Source organism: Brienomyrus brachyistius, chromosome 4, assembly GCF_023856365.1.
Source record: "Brienomyrus brachyistius isolate T26 chromosome 4, BBRACH_0.4, whole genome shotgun sequence".
NCBI lineage: Eukaryota > Metazoa > Chordata > Actinopteri > Osteoglossiformes > Mormyridae > Brienomyrus > Brienomyrus brachyistius.
In genome coordinates, this window is record NC_064536.1 from 28,969,506 (window position 1) to 28,982,761 (window position 13,256).

The 13,256-nt window shown below is 44.9% G+C and overlaps 1 protein-coding gene across 2 annotated transcripts in view; it reads left to right on the forward strand.

Moving 5' to 3' along the window:
• The window catches only part of LOC125740810 (cadherin-12-like), a 112,357-nt gene that overhangs the window by 23,968 nt on the left and 75,133 nt on the right, over positions 1-13,256 (forward strand). For both annotated transcript variants that reach the window (XM_049012466.1, XM_049012465.1), the window contains one exon: positions 3,877-4,037. The gene's annotated coding sequence lies outside the window, so the exon portion shown is untranslated. The remainder of the gene's footprint in view (positions 1-3,876; positions 4,038-13,256) is intronic.

Sequence of the window (13,256 nt, forward strand, 5' to 3'; positions counted from 1 at the left end):
GCAAGTGATGGATGCGTAGCAGCCCGCCGCAGGACAAACTCTCTGCGACGTGACGCGATGGTAATTGCTCTCGTTCGGGCGCCTCTTTTCTGAAGATGGTGACAGAAATTATATTAAAGTTTAATATGGATCCAGATATTTCAGGCTTAATTTGCCCCTACAGTCAGGTCCCGCGGTAAATGAGTGGCACTAACTAGGCCGTGGGAGAGGGCTGTGTGCTTAATAGTGGCCGTGGTTAATGATTAAAGCTTAAAAATAACCTAGAAAGACGTGATAAATTTAGCATCAGGTTCACGTCTCATGCACACAATAGCCTTGATAAGATATTTTCATTATTTTTCAATGATCAGGGTAAAGTGATCCTTCCGGAATGACATTCTGACAGGTGTCACAGCTCATTCTTTTTCCCCATGACATCACCCCCACACGTTATTAAACAGCTGATGCTTGACAGTGTCTGTTTGTAAGGCTGCTTGATAAACTTGGAGCCGATCAATGCGTTATTACACTACTTTTTTTCAATGATTTGATTTTGGCACAGTCTATGAATTGCACCCTTTAAATTTCTATTTACTTCCTATTGCACTATTCGTTAAATTGGTACTATTTCATCGCTGCTGTTTGGGAATTAGCTTATATATGTTTTCCACTCATCGCTATTCTGGCAAGTGTCAAGTGATGTGGCAAATAAAGTGATTTGATTTGAATTGAGTGTTACCCTAAATAATCAAAACTATCGATCGTACACGTGGTATCTCATACAGATTTCTTTGTTTGTCAGAAATGGATAAAATACCAAGCACCCCGAGATAAATTGTGGCTTGATTTGGAAATCCGGGCACTGGTCAGCTTTTTACTTCGTTCCCCGGAGAGCACACGCGGTGTCGGGCCTGAATCACCGGCGTGGCGAGATTGATGGTCCTCAGCCAAAGATGCCGGCCGATCGTGGCAGTAAATCCGGGCTTGGCAGGGCTCGGTCATGCGGGGACGAGCTCATTGCCGGGGTGACGGCTACGTGAGACTGTGTCTGTCACGCCTCAGATTGACAGCCTCGTCACCACATAAACTCTGTCGGGGTTAGCTGTCTCAGTGTCAAGGCACTCACTGTTTACAGTGTTAATGTCCAAGGGCCGGTGTGTTTCGAATGCAAACAAACATACAGCACACACAGACGTGCACTCAAACCCATCTGTACATATAATGTTTTGCGATATTCTGAAGTATCCAGAAAGTTATCCCTTGCCTAGTAGGTCTACATCTCCTTTAAGTTCACCTTTCAAGGTCTGTCACATACACAAACATAGACTGCACATCAACGTAGCGATATGCTTTTCTGCCTGAATCTGAAATCGTGCTTGAAAGGAAATACAAAACGCAAAGAAAAATAAGATAATCTAAAAATATCAGGATAAATAAAATTTAAAAGACAATAGAAATAAAACATCTGTAAAATATGACAACAAATAGCAAGGGTTTCAGTAGTAGAAAGATGTGTACTGAATGTGTGGGATGGTGTAAAGTATAATTTATGCCTAATTGTACCTTGTAGTATATATGTACTATATATACACAGAGAGAGAGAGAGAGAGAGAGAGAGAGAGAGAGAGAGAGAGAGAGAACTGTAGGCGATCTATAGCCCTTCTATTTTAAGGTGCATACACCAATTATGTGTTTATATATTTATATACAGCCTTTCAGTCTACTTGCTTATACTTACTCTGTCTAATCGTGTATCTGTCGTTTCTGATGTGTTACTGGTCACAGTCTGAACGCGGGCTTTTTTTTGGGGGGGGGGGGCGTCTCGTTATATCATATTAACTGCACACGCCCATCTTTATTGAATTCTAGTAGAAACTAAAGGGAAAAAAATTAAAACATCTTATTCGCAAGAATATGATCTTGGCCCCAAAACATCGGAAAAAGAAAGAGGGAGCTGAAATTTGCATTTAGATTACTATTTTAATAGAAAAGTGTGACCGTGAATCTGGTTCAGCAGAAAAAAAAGACCAACGTGGGCGTCATTTCTGAAGGAGAAATATACAAGTTAGACGCCTGGAGGGAATCAGCATTAAAACATTTTTGGGCTGATTGTTACAACAATGCTGACTCTATGAAGGGGGGATGGAGGGGGTAAACGCTCTCATTCTCAACATGAAAACGCCCCTCACCCCTAATTAAGGACATGATGTAGGCAGCGCACATAAGAGAAAACCGGTGTAATTAGGCGGACCGAGATTTGTACCGCAAATTAAGTATGAAGCCGGCTGCTGTAATTATACAGTAAATGGCTGCACACACTTTGTCTGGGCGTACTATGAAGACGGGCATCCTCCTCACTGAATTTATTTGTGTTCCTTAATATAATATAAAATAAACGACACGTACTAAGGGCAGAATCCACACGGATGGACAGCGTATCGTCAGAAATTAATGTATGCCTGAGGTAATTGCAGGAAGGATAATTGTTGTTTATTATCGGATCAATTAATAAATCATGATAATATAGTATCTCGTAAGTGCATCATTTTCGCATAGGTTACAAAAAGTAAGTGTTGTTATAGAGGTCTTCCCCACATAGTTTTCCCAAAAGCCTAACCATGAATTAACAAGAAGAGCATCATGGAATATCAACGGACAATCTGGAATTTCACGGCTTGACAGAGTCGGGAGGATCATGTGGATCATAGTATTGGAGTTTGTGTAACCAAGTTGCTTGGGATCTCTGAATCAGGCTGACAGATGATGCAGGAAGTATGTTAAACGGCGTGATTAAAACCACAGCAGGTGGTTAAAGACCTACCTGCACCTCAACGGGTCCGTCGCTTTGCGATCTGGGAAACTCCCATCCCCCCGCTAGCGAGCGTTAAAACACGTGCTGCTCTGGCGTATGGGAATCGGCGTCCCTTCCATCGTGAACCGGAGTGAGGTGGGCGGGGACTGACAGCTCTGAATATTCCCACCTGCTGGGCGCTTGGAAAGCCGGTCTATCTCCCATCGCGACGGGCAAATGCATTTTATATTAATTATTAAAAAATCTAGAGGCTCCTGTCTCTCTGATCTCAGCATGGAGCCGACGCAAATGCCTGCCTGCTCGTACGGGTCCTGCGCTCATCCCAGCGGCAGTAACGCCTATCCAAGACCGGCCGACAGGTCGTTCCCAGGCGAGAGCTACAAGGATTCGCAAATCCCCGGAATGACGTCGTTAATCGCGTCTAAAATTACCCGTCTAACTGGTCGCTTGTGTGAGCGCCTTGTTGTTTTTGGAACTTCTAAAAACAGGGTTGCTCCTTGGGAGATGAAGGGCCTGTGATTTTTTTTTTCCTAGGATGTTTCTTTGTTTGGTATCTACTGCTCCTGGCAGTGGCTGGGGTCTATTTTGGAGGAATAAAAGCAAAAGAAAAATTGGTTTTCCATCAACACCAGGGGAAATGCTGAAGAAAACGAAACTGGTATCCTGGTAAGGGTGTTGATTGGGGTCTGGATGCATGTTCCGGGGATGAAGAAGTGAATGAGAGGACTACTCACAGGGGCGGGGCCACAAGAGCACTGGGCCTAGTTGGAAGCTGATTGGCCATCGCAGTGCCCCTCACCTGTCGCTCACTGATTCAAAACCATTGACTAATGAAGGTTGGCCCCTCTGTATAATTTATGGCCCCCTTACACCCCCTACCTTCCTGGAATCACCCAAGGCTATTCACCTGACATCATCGTGGAAGCCCTACTCCTGCTCCATGCAACCAGGATGGGCCGTGATGGCCTCTCTCTATCCACACTTCTGACACATGAGACAAACAGAATACAATAATGAAACGTTCAGCAGTGCTATGGAGGCTTCAGGGCTTTGGAGAAATCCTTACGTGTCTCTCTTCCGCGCAGAACGCAGGCCTGCTGGAGAACGCTTCCCGAAATGCTTCGACCAACTTGACATGTGACGTGCCCAGACATCAGCAGGAGAAATCCACCGTCAGCTTTTCAAGATTCACCAATCGCTGAGTTTTGAGGCTGCGCGATCTAGAAGAGGGCCTTCCGAGCTGTGGGTATGTGCCGTGTCTCATTCCGTGTTCTTACGCCTTTGTGTTACGGGGTGACATTTTGGTATCTCCCTGGTGTAGAGATTGTCATACCAGAAAGTCCAAATACTTGGACGTCTAAATGCAGTTTGGCATCTAATTCAAAAGTGCAAAACTGTGCAAAAGTTCCGGAAGAAGCTGTACAACATATACATGTATGATAAATCAATAGTTAGAAAAACTACAAAATCTACATTTATGGTGCAGTATGAATAAATAAATAATTTGTATGTGTGTGTAGTCTAGGTATATATTACATTGTGAGGACCTGATATTTTGGCATTGTGGGGACCATTTTTTCAGTCCCCATAAGGTAAAATTCCATTTTATACAAATCTGTGACAGAAATCAAAAAACTAAAAATGCCAGAAGTCTTTTGTTTGGTTACTTATACTTAAGGTTAGGGCTGGGTAGCGGTTAATGTTGTCAATTGTCTTAGAAAGCAATGGACAGTCCACACAAAGATTTGAGTACAGATCTGTGTGTGTATGTGTGTGTGTGTGTCTGTTAATTGCACTGACCCGTGATTGGCTTTTGAGAGATGCTGTCGTCATAACGACGCGTAAATGGTAAACGACCGGAACAGCACAGAGGCCGAGCCCCTTTGGATACGCACGGACCAATAACGTAGAGACGTGTCAGCAGCCATGAGGCCACCATCTGTAAATGTGAAACTTGGATGCGGGGGTCACACGAGCTTCAAGGCCCTCGTGTTTAGTGGCGTCTAATTAAGCGCAGGCGAGATAAACAGACCCAGCGTTTGTCATGTGATGCTGGTTAACTTAATAGGTCAAGGTAATTACAGGAAGTTCACGCTGATACTAGGCAGAGCTTTCAGAAGCAGTTGGAGGCAGAGGGCTGTCATAACAAGGGTGGTTGTCGGGTTTGCTGTTCCTGGTGCCCCACCCAGCAAGTCATATAGCCCCCCTTCAAATGTTTCAAAAAATGAAACAAATAGCTAACAAGTAGAGTCAGGAGAGTGTAGTTTTTTAGCTGGTTGACAGAACACAATGTTTCAGCATTTCCTAAGTAAGGAACCTGTTTATTTAATATTGTAGTAACTATTGTACTGTGGTCACCAGGGGGGGCCCTCAAGCGAGTTTGGATGCTTTGTCAGAAACCTTCATCATTGTATTCTACTCCCAGCAGCGCCTCTCCCCGCCCCTCTCCCACCCCCCCAGTGGGCCCCCACACAAATGTGTGATTTGAATGGTGGCTGAACATCATATAAAAAGAGTTAACACAGAATGTCATATTGTAAAATGAAATGATTGACCACTGGTCTGAAACGGAACATCGTTTTCCTCTGTAGCATTGTTCTTGGATAGTGCATGGCAGGACACACGCCCAGAAATTATGGGATGGCATGCGGCCCGCGCACCCTAATGACACGATTTGTAGCGAGTCTTATCACATACATTATCAGCTGCATCAAGGCCCCCGTGCATTATGGACCGAGGAAATATGGCAATCGATTTCCTCTATTATGCTACAGACACCATTAATCAGTTTGGCTGCAGTGGAGGGGAAGAGCTTCAGGGAACAGCTTGGGGACCAGATGCACAAAGCTTAAAGAGCCAGGCAAATGTTTGGCTGTTGTACCTTTGAGAAAATGGTATCAGAACTATATCAAAGTAAGTTTAGGTCACTTCGGGAAGCGTGTACCGAAACCGTCATTCTGGCACTGGAGTGATTTTAGTAGATAGACAGAAATGACCCAAAAAATTGTGATTTGGCCTTTCCTGAGTTAGCTATTCCCATTGGCTCGACGATCTGCCAGCGGCCTTTGTAAAACATCAAACCGCCGTGTGTGATCCGTCAGGCGGATTCAGCGTGTAAATGTAAACTCATATCGGTCGTATATGTTTACCGCGCGCCATTTTAGCTGGTCCCAGAATAATTTTCCAGTACATTTTCTCCCTCGAATGATTTTCGAGTGCATTTATTTTTTTAAATCCCTCCGCTGATTCTTATTTTTTTAGCCCTGTGATAAACAGCACGCAGAATGTGTTATAGCTAGTGACATTAACTTTATACGGTGGGGGAATTATATAGCTGCTTTTTGAGTCAGTATCTCACTGGGGGGTTTGGGGGGGGGGACGTCGGCTGTAGGTCCAGGGTGTCAGCTGACTCTCACAAACTGTCACCTTCATTGTCTCTCTCTGCACTGCTGCGTTTTAAATCGCACTGTATCCCCTACGGCCAAACTGTGCCTCTTAGACATGCTTCATTGAACGGGTATGCCACTTTCAATGAATAAATAACACAATAAAAGGAAAGGAAACACAGAAACGTTAGCTAGGGGGATGTTTTAAACTCTTAATCCTCTGAAACGTTTTCTTTTCGTTTTAGACTAGTCTCCCCTCCCCCACCCGTCATTGCTCCACACAAAGGCCCAGATTTGAATGTCCTACAGAGACACTCAACGCTACGGCACCAGAAACCAAGAAAAGCAGGACCGCTAGGAGCTTTTCGATTAAACGGACCGCCTCAATGGTGTCGCAGAGCTGTGTTTGCAAATGCTCGTGGGAGACGGAGTTTTGGCTAATGATGCATTTCCATTTGATGAGGGGAAAGTGCTGCCTGTCACTAACTGAGTTATGCTAGCGCGGCAGATCTTGATTTCATTTGCGCTAATAAGTGTTTCGAGTTGAGGACGGATGCAGAAAATGTGTAAATTTTAAATTGGGTCCTCGCTGAATAGTCCGGGATTCTTCTGGAACTGTTGTTCCTCCTTTACAGGAGAACTGACACGCAGGTCCCAAGACAGACATAACCAATCGCTGTCGCACTTATTAGGAGATAAGGGGATCCGGTGAGATGCAGCAGTGTGAGGAAAGATGACGATGATGTCATAGCTGTTGTGGGCGGGGCTTCCAGAGGCCAACAGCCAATCCCATGGACGTCTGAATCCGGAATGGCTCACGGTTTGGTGAGGTGATGATGTGGTCTCATGTCAACACCACAGCAGGCTGAGCAGTCGACATGAGAGCCACGATATGTTCGTTAATTTGTAGTGAGTCCCCCCCCCCCATTCTCAGCCCATTCCCACACTACCAGACATTCATTAATTTTCATCACTCATCCCAGGATGAAGAATAGAGCTCCGTGAAAGACAGGGATGGCTGTGGAATCCACTGGGTGGGCAGGGTGGGCCGGCAGGGTGGATAAATGCCCCAGGTGTCCAAACAGCAGGATCGCGAAGCACTGTGATGGTGAATATGCCCAGTTAGTGCTCCTCCAGTCCGGCATTGGGAGCGCCCGGTATCTGGATTGAACCGGCTGCAATAGCCTGCTGCCTGAATCTTCCTGGGACACAGAATAGCCTGGAACAAATCACTCGAACCTTTGAAGTTTTCCAGAGTGGCGGGAAAGAGTTCCCGTTAATCAAAATCTCTCGCCTGAACACAGACACCCCACCCCCCAGTGCAAACCGACTTAGCACACTTTACACATGTTGCCTTTAGCCATGTTTGCTGCATTTGGGAAAGCCCGGCAGTGTCTGAAAGTTCATCCTCACATTAATGGCCTACTGGACATTGCTGCATAGGGGTCTTTGCGGGTGGTCTTGCTGAAGGCATCACAGTGCAACTCGTGGGAGGGACTGCTGGGACACCTCCCACGAGGTGGGAATAACACATACACTAAACGCAGTATGTGAGAGGAGGGGAAAGCAGGAAGATAGATGAGGTCAGTCTGAGTGGCCCTCGCTGAGTCACATGATCAGCTAAGTCACATGATCAGGGTGGATCCATTTTCTTGTATTAGGAGTACCACATTGATTTGGCTTGTTCCTCTCGCTTCAGAATCAAAGTTTAATCAAACAGGGCTCTAAATTTTAATCAACCACCTGTCGGCTTTATTGATCAAGTCAGTGTGACAGTTCGGACACTGTCACGTGAACCCCGGTACGCGGCTTTCTGCGGAGTAAGTCACACTGCACTGCGCTACCTGAGTCACGTGGGTTTCTTGAATCCTGTTCCCCTTCCTTGGTGTCTGTGCTGCAGAGGCAGACCTTTCAGGTCCAGAAAGCAAAAAACCAAACCAGGATTTACTTTCAACTATCCAGTTGAGCACTCTGCGACTGTATCTCTTTAAATTCGACCGGTTGGTGTTTTCGCCAATGTTTTCATGTACCGTGTTTTTACCCCGTTCTCCTCTTGGTAGCAGAATGAATTCCTGAAATTCCCGGAGGGGGGAGGGGCTGGGGACTCTCAATGAACAAGATGTGAGAACGAGTACTGCATAGTTTGTGAACTTAATTACTTAATTAATTGCCCAGGGGTTTGGGCAGCCAGTTGACTTTGGATCCCCAGAGTCTCCCTACTTGGGAGTTTTCAGTTCCTCTCCTCTTTTGTCTTCTGGCTTTCTTTATTCATTTTCTTTCCTTCCTTTTTCCCGTTCTGTATCTCTCTCTCTCTAATTATGGTTTATGTATCACAGCACAACCCTGTAAAGCGCTTTGGGGACAACTTTGTTGATAATGGCGCTATATAAAAAATAAATGTATTGTATTGTATTATAATTTCTAGTTTAGTTAATTGTCCCGTTTACTTCACTGACGGTGATGCCAATAATCTGAAGTGCTGGTTAAATGAAATTGTGCTTTGCATAATTCTGACCCTGAATGCTGTTTCTATTCTGACTGTATTCTCTCTCTGTCTCGGAAAACATCCCACCTTTATGGGGATATTCAGGCTGCGATTACCCCTTTTTTGTGGATGGCAGTGAGGTGGATTTGCCCTGTTCCTCTCAGTTCAGAATCAAAGCTTAATTAGCATGGGTCACTTACACATGTAGAGTTCGCAGCAGGGGGGGGGGGCGGCTGATTGAAATTCAGTGTTAACAACCTGCCTGTTGACTCTCTTAATCAGAGTCGACGTCACGGCTTGGACATGTGGTCATGTAACCCCGGTACGAAAGTTTGGATTTGGAATCCCTCTCGACAGATTGCCGAGATACGCTAAAGGTCCAGCTGACTGCACTGGCATAAATCAATGGCAGCTTTGTTCTTTTCTGCTTAATGCTGCTTACGATTCACTTTCAAGACAGTGAATAATGAAGAATCATTGTTCATGATATGAATTTCATAATTGAATGTATCAATCAATGCACAAGGTTTCTCTATTGCTCCCATTCATGCCCCATCGTGTGTAGATAGATAGATAGAAACATACATACACATGTACATATGTGCTTACTTTATTACTCCTGAAGGAAATCGCACAACACATACTTTTAAACAGCAGAAAATGAGATTAAATAGACATTAAATAACAGTAACAAAAAATTTAAAATAACAATAAACAATACTTCAAATGCACGTTGTATCCCTGAAACACAGGTTTCTTTGTAAGTGTCCTAATCTACTGTGTATTTACTGTTTTGTTTTATGAGTTATTGTGGGAATCCGGAGTTTGTTTCCTATTGGCTATCCACAATCGTGATGAGGGATTTTGCCCCGTGACACACTGTACCTGCTAGCCCTCCTCATGGAGGGGCTCCATGGCCATGGTCAACATTATCATTAGCCAATGATACGTTTTGAATCAGTGAGTGACAGAGGAGAGGGGACTCAGCAGGCCAATCAGCTTTCAGCTAGGACTAGTGCTCCTGTGGCCCCGCCCCTGGCAGATTGCCGTTGCTGTCCGCCAGCCACCAGCGCTCAGTTATGCTGGGGAAAACAATAAGGAATAAGCAGCTTAGTTAATTTGCATGTAATGGTATCATCAATATTAATGCAATTAATCCATCAATTATTAATTAACAGCAATTGATTTCTTGTCATTTCATGCGGATACAGCCCCACAGTCACTAGTCATTCGAGATGTGATCCGGTAACCTTCCGGTATGCTAACTGCCACCGTCGGCTGAAACTTTCCTTTGTTTGCTCATAGCCTGAGGGCCTGCTGCACCTACTACTCACTCATGTACCTCCCCCCAATTGACCGTCATTTGGCATGTGGTCCGGGTGGGGAGAGGAACAAAAGACAGACAGACAGGCGGAGGGGGGATTAGGGAATTATACCAGGAGGATGCCAGATCTTTATTGACGGATGAGCCCCGCTACCCCGATTCTGAGAAAAATAAGAAGTGACTGGATAAACAAAAGGCAGGCCTTGGAACAGGAAGCAGAAGCTGGGGAACCTTCTGGAGCTCAAGGCTTTGAACCTCCCTGCTGTGGATGATGTTACGATGGACACCTGCTCCAGTCAGGTGTGAACAGAGAATCTAGCATCAGGTGACAACCCCCTTGACCCAGTGGTGACTCTCCATGTCTGTTGTGGGCACTTTCTGCCACAGTAGCACCTGCAATTACCACTGAAACACAGCAGCATCTCTCTTATGAACACCTCCTGATCTTGACCCCCCATCTTCCCAAGACTGATTGGATGGGGGGGAGGGAGCCTTGCTTTCCAACAGCTCTGTCTGTCTTCACGTTGAGCTGAACTCACTCAACATTGATATTTTATTTCCCGTTTTCTGATTTTCATATTTTGTTTGTCTGAGTGACATTTTTCTCTGGGGCCGCTCAGCAGGTTAGGACATTGTGCCTGTCCTTGGAAGGTTGTTGGTTCAAATCCCATGGTCAGTGGTGTGATGTCACCATGGGGCACCTGAGCAAGGCCCTTAACCCCCAATTGCTCTAGGTGTGCTATGAATCCCCCCCAAGCTTGCTCTCACCTCTTTATGTGCCTCTGTGTTTGAAGAAGAGCATGATGGGATAGGCAAAGAGACAGTCTCCACATGAGAATCAATAAAGTATCACTATTCCATATTCTGTTCCGCTCGGTATAACATTATATTTTGCTGGTCTTACGGGTGTTTCTTTATAGCGCCGGCCAGGCGATCTTTAGTGTTATGCTGAACGTGACAAATCTTGAGCCCCCCTGTTGCATTAGCGGTCCATTCGGCACGGCGCCGGACTCGGATCGATGAAGCTGCCCCGTTTTAACGAGCCGTTAGCCGCTGACAGGAAGCTGACCTGTTTTAACAGGCCGTGGATCAGCGCTCCGATTGTTAGCACATATACAAAAGGATACATGAAGTACAGCTGAGTCATTTGATTAGCGTGGAAAGTCCAGCCGCTAGTAGTGAGACTACAAAGTTCCTGCTGCAAGCTTTTAATCACCTAGTGACTTTCATAAGGACTTATAAGCACTGCCAGGACTGTGGTCATATGGGTCGGCGTGGATGCTGAGAGCATTCCCATTTAAGCGGTTAAGAGACAATGATGTGAGTGAACGTGATTCTGGGGCTTTTTGAGAGTAATGCAAGTTTCTGGTCCTAGAGAGAGGATTTAACCAAGGCCTGCAGAGAACCAATGAGCATGAAATATATAATCAACTGATTCATACCTATTTCTGTCTCGTCCATTTTCACATCATCCTCCTTTCGCTAGCTTATGGATATCCGCCGGATGGTAAACAGACGTCTCACGTGCATGAGCCACCTGATGATCCCTGTCTAAGAGAGTCATAAAAAAAAAAAAAGAGTCGAGAGGTGAAAACGGTGACGGAATGAAAATTCACGGTATTGATTCTGGATTAGGCCAAGGACCCATAGCCGCTCTCTCCTTCCATGGTTGTTTGGGGGTTTTAACCAAGGGGATATTATCTAGTTTTTTTTTTCTTTTTTTTTCCAGTCATGCAAATGTAGTCTCGGTGAAAATTTATCCAGCTCCTCAGACTGCTTAATCTCCCTCCCCGCCGGTCAAACTCAAACCGTAACCTCGAAAGTCCCCTCCACTGTTCGAGCAGTGAGACTCCCTTGATTTCAGCATCCGCGTGGAAGGAGTCCCGCAATCCGTTCACAATCACGGAAAAAGGGACAATTAGATTGATTGGAAGTGGCTCTCCGTGTATCAGTGCAACTGCAGCGCTCGTCGTGTTAATGTATAAATCATTGAACCCTTGATTGGGACTGTAAAAAAAAATAACGAGCCATTTATTTTAGGTACTAGCTAATTTACTCGTTTTTCTAAGAGCTACCAGTCTGTTTCCAACCTCTCTTCAAGGGTCTCTCTCTGAAATCCTTTCCTGGAGAGCAGGATTACAAATTTGTAGATTCCCTCAAACTGATAAAAAAAAACTTTTCTTTTATTATAATTTGTTTTTATTTTTTATTCATTTATTATTTTAAAATTTAACAGCATGACTATCGCCAACCTAAATTCCTTTAGCTTTTATTGCAGCAGAAAGGAAATTCTCTGCTGTTCCAAGACGATTTGGGAAATGTTACTCATCGACATACATGCCTGCCCGAGTTAATGGTGTCGAACCATCAGTTTGTGTTTCATCCGGCGCGCTGACATCTAATAACTTTCTGTGGGACTCTAACGGTTTTTAATCTCGGCTGGCGGAATGGAGCGCACTCTTTGATTATCGCAGGCAATGAGAGCTGCGAGGCGGCTTGGGACCTTTTCCTGCGAGTTCGTTTGACGCGGAGGTAGAGATCTCGGGGTGTGACGTAGGGCGCAGCTTTGGGGGGGGGGGGGGGGGGGCGCTTACAGCGAGAATGCGTCGTGGTTTTTGGGAATTACAGAAGCTGTCACTTCCTGTTGTGAGCAAATGGCCAAGAGACAGGCAACTTCACGTCTCCGAGATGGTTCCTGGAGTAACTTTGATGATTACTTCTGACTTCTGAGTCGGGGGGAAGACAGTCGGGCCTTGTGTAATGGAATTACATCTGTATTGCTGTGTGCAGCTGCATCAGTCTGTGATGTGATTATAAATGGCTGTAAAAGCAACATTATGTGTGTTTTTGGGTGTAATAACAAGAAAACAAGGGAAAAAGCTTTCATCCAGGGACCATGGAATGCATCTGCATGGGGGGGGGGCAATAAGTCATGTCCTCATATATTTTTCTTTTCTTTTGAAAAACTCAGACATAACCATTGTCATATTTTTGTTAAAAAAAATTATAAAATAAAATGAATAAGTATAATTCAGGCTGTTACTAATAAAGTATTATCGGTTTGATTAGATTATTTGTAGGTGATTTTTACGTGATTTTTCATCACCGCATCCTTTATGCCTCCCTGCCATTTCCGTGGTCCGTCCTTTAATCCACCTGTTGTCTGGAGCATTTCCATTGAAGTAAAATAGGTAAAATGAGGGATTCAGAAGATTTTCCAGGGAGGCTGTAGGGTTAGGTGGTCAGGGTGCTGTTTGGACAGGATGAGTC